The sequence below is a fragment of the Pyrus communis genome, chromosome 5, assembly GCF_963583255.1.
Source record: "Pyrus communis chromosome 5, drPyrComm1.1, whole genome shotgun sequence".
In the NCBI taxonomy this organism is placed as follows: Eukaryota; Viridiplantae; Streptophyta; class Magnoliopsida; order Rosales; family Rosaceae; genus Pyrus; species Pyrus communis.
In genome coordinates, this window is record NC_084807.1 from 12,112,673 (window position 1) to 12,116,494 (window position 3,822).

Genomic DNA, 3,822 nt, shown 5'->3' on the forward strand with positions numbered 1-3,822 from the left:
TTATAAATTAGATGTATTCTCCTCAGAGCTGCTGTAAGCATATAACAAGTAGCAACCACCATGGGGATGAACAAGTTCTTTTCAGTTTTGCTTTTCTCATATTTTTGCTTTCATGTCCTTATTTTTCACTCATGCCTTGCCTTGAGACTGAGTGGAAATGAGACAGATCGATTGGCCTTGCTTGAAATCAAGGCGAGGATAACCTATGACCCTGTTGAAGCCTTGACTTCATGGAACGAAACCAACCATTTTTGCAATTGGCGTGGTGTCACATGTGGTCGTCGTCACAAGAGGGTCACGGTGTTGAACCTGCAGTCCTTCAATCTTTCAGGCTCTCTGTCACCACATGTTGGGAATTTGAGTTTTTTGAGAGTACTTTCTCTCACCAACAATAACTTGAGCCACAAAATTCCTCCAGAAATCGGCCGTCTCTCAAGATTGCAAGATATAGTTTGGGAGAATAATTCCCTTACCGGTGAAACTCCCTCAAACTTATCGCGTTGCTCTCAACTAACCAGAATTGCTTTTGGTGGGAATTTGCTGGTAGGAAGACTTCCTGAGGAGGTTGGCACTTTGTCGAAGTTGAGAATAATTTCGATACTCGTCAACAAACTTACAGGAAGTATCCCCTACTCCTTTGCCAATTTATCATCTCTTGAGTTGCTTATGGCACCTGATAATGATTTTTATGGGTGTATTCTAGATATCTTTGGTCAAATGGCCAATTTTAAAGTTCTTGGTTTGGGTGGTAATAGGTTCTCAGATGTGATCCCTCCCTCACTCTATAATCTCTCTTCCATTAGTATCATTGACGTTACAGTCAACAGAATCCAAGGCACTTTACCTCCAAACCTAGGTATTGTCTTTCCAAGTCTAGAATATTTAGGGGTCGGCCACAACAAATTTACTGGACCTCTTCCCATTTCGTTATCTAATGCCTCAACTCTAACTTATCTTTGGATGGAAGGAAACAAATTTCAGGGGAAAGTTCCTTCTTTGAAAAGTTTAGTTAATCTTGAGTCCTTGAATATACAACAATCTTGGAAGGGGGGAAATCGATGACTTGAGCTTTGTTTGCGATCTGACTAATGCTACCCGTTTACAACAACTGATGTTCGATACAAACAATTTTGGGGGCAATTTAACTCAATGCATGGCCAACTTGTCTTCTTCTCTTGTATTCTTGCATGTAGAACACAATAAAATATCGGGAAGCATCCCCCATGGGATTGGAAATCTGGCTAAGCTAGAGAGCATTTGGTTTGCCCAGAACCAATTTTCAGAAAGCATCCCCACTGATGTGGGAAAGCTTCGGAAGTTGTACGAATTAGATTTGGGTTTTAACAATCTCTCCGGCTATATCCCATCGTCATTTGGGAATTTAAGTGAACTATCCATATTGAGTTTAGCCGGTAACAAACTTGACGACAATATTCCCTCAAGTCTAGGTAAGTGCCGGAAATTGATTACCTTGATCCTTGCTAACCTCAGCGGTATCATATCCCCTCAAGTCATTGGTCTGTCATCTTCCTATGTGGAATTGGATTTCTCTAAAAATCAGTCCTTCCCAAAGAAGTAGGAAATTTGATAAATCTGGAGAATTTTCGTGTTTCTCAAAACATGCTGTATGGGGAAATTCCAACAAGTCTTGGTAGTTGCATAAAAATTGAATCTCTAGACCTGCAAGGAAACTTCTTTCAAGGGACGATTCCATCATCTCTGAGTTCACTAAGAGGAATCAAAGAATTATATCTTTCTCACAACAACTTGTCAGTCTCGATTCCAGAATTCTTAGAGCGTCTTCAAGTTTTGCAATCTTTGAATCTATCTTATAACAGCTTTGAGGGCATGGTACCAATGAAGGGGGTTTTCAGGAATGCAACTGCCACATCGATTGAAGGAAATAGCAAGCTTTGTGGGGGAATTCCTGGATTCCATTTGCCCAAGTGCAAACTCCAACATTCCAACAAGGGAGGATTAAGCCCATAAATGAAATTGATAATTTCTCTGGTTTGTGGGATTCTTGGGGTTACTTTTGCACTAGTCTTTTTGTACCTCCGTCGGCCACAAAGGGCAAAAATAGAGCGGACTTCAAGTGATTCAGAAAAGTTTCTCTCAGTCTCTTACCAAAGTCTTCTCAAAGCTACTGATGGATTTTCCTCTGTCAACTTGATTGGTATGGGCAGTTTTGGGTCTGTCTATAAAGGAGTACTTGAGCAAGGTGAAACAATTGCTGTCAAAGTACTCACCCTTGCTCGTCTGGGAGCTTACAAAAGTTTTATTGCTGAGTGCGAGGCTTTAAGAAATACTAGACACCGTAATCTTGTCAAGGTACTTTCGGCATGTTCTGGTTTTGATTATCACGGTCACGACTTCAAGGCCTTAATTTATGAGTTTATGGTTAACGGGAGCTTGGAGGAATGGTTGCATCCAACTCATACAATTGGTGATACAAGTCAGAGGCCAAGGAACTTAACAATTTCTCAGAGGTTGAATATTGTTATTGATGTTTCTATGGCACTGGATTATCTCCATCATCATTGTGAGACGCCAATAGTTCATTGCGACCTCAAACCCAGCAATATTCTTCTCAATGAGGACATGTTTGCACATGTAGGTGACTTCGGATTGGTGAGGTTCCTCCCAAAAGCTGCTGAAAATTCTTCGGGAAATCAATCAAGTTCTTTAGGGATCAAGGGAACTATTGGTTATGCTCCTCCAGGTAAATACACAGTTGTCTATTTTTTCCTAGCTAGTATTTTAAGATTGTGCAGTATTTATTTTAAAATTTTCAAATATGAAATAGGCTTTTAGCACTTCACTAGAAAATTAGAATATAATGTTCTGAATTGTGGAATGCAGAATATGGCATGGGACATGAAGTTGGACACAAGGTGATGTGTACAGCTTTGGTATCCTCCTGTTGGAAATATTTACAGGAAAGCGACCAACCGATAACATGTTTGAGGGAGCTTCAAACCTTCATAACTTTGTGAAGGCAGCTCTGCCGGAGAAAGTGGAAGAGGTTTTGGATCCTATTCTTGTTCAAGAGAGTGATTGTCATGACGAGGATAGCAAAAGGAATCACATCCAAATTGAAAAAAGTTTAATGTCAGTTTTAGAAATTGGTGTTGCTTGCTCAGCAGAGTTGCCTAGAGAAAGATTGGACATCAGTGATGCTATGGCACAAATGTGTCGGATCAGAAACAAACTTCGAGCAAGTGGTATATGTGAATAGAAGCTTGTTGTTAGTACGTGGTATAGCATGTAATATTAATATATTTTATGTGAGAGAATTCTCGTATTTGTTAAATAAAAAAATACAGTACATATGGCTAGTTGATCAATGCTTGCCAAACAAACTTATTTGCATACGAATTATGCTTGATCGATGAAATTCTAGCTTTACCAAACATTAAGTGACAAGTGGAGATGGGATCAATTTGCAGGTCTATGATAGAGCATTCATGTAAAGATGTTTTGTGTATATTCACCCCAAAACACTTTAAGTGACAAGTGGAGCGTATGTCTGGTAAAGTTAAGGGTTAGAGTTAAGTTGATGATGTAAGACTTAATTACATTTTGTAACGTCAATTTTCGGCTATATTGCTCAAACATGTTATATTTTAGAGAATGTGCTAGTTTGTGAAGAAGGATTCAAAACTACATGTGTTTTTGTACTCTATCATTCTTGTTGGTATATTGATTGGCTTCTCATACAAATTTTATATATATATATATCATTTGCATGTTGCATTTCATTATTTTTTGGAAAGCATTTGTTTAGGGGAAGCTTAACAATTTGAAGATGTGTTTCTTTCG

The 3,822-nt window shown here is 38.9% G+C and overlaps 1 pseudogene; it reads left to right on the plus strand.

The window, feature by feature from the left end:
* Window positions 1–3,238, plus strand: LOC137734289 (probable LRR receptor-like serine/threonine-protein kinase At3g47570; annotated as a pseudogene).
* The last annotated feature ends 584 nt before the right edge of the window (window positions 3,239–3,822 follow it).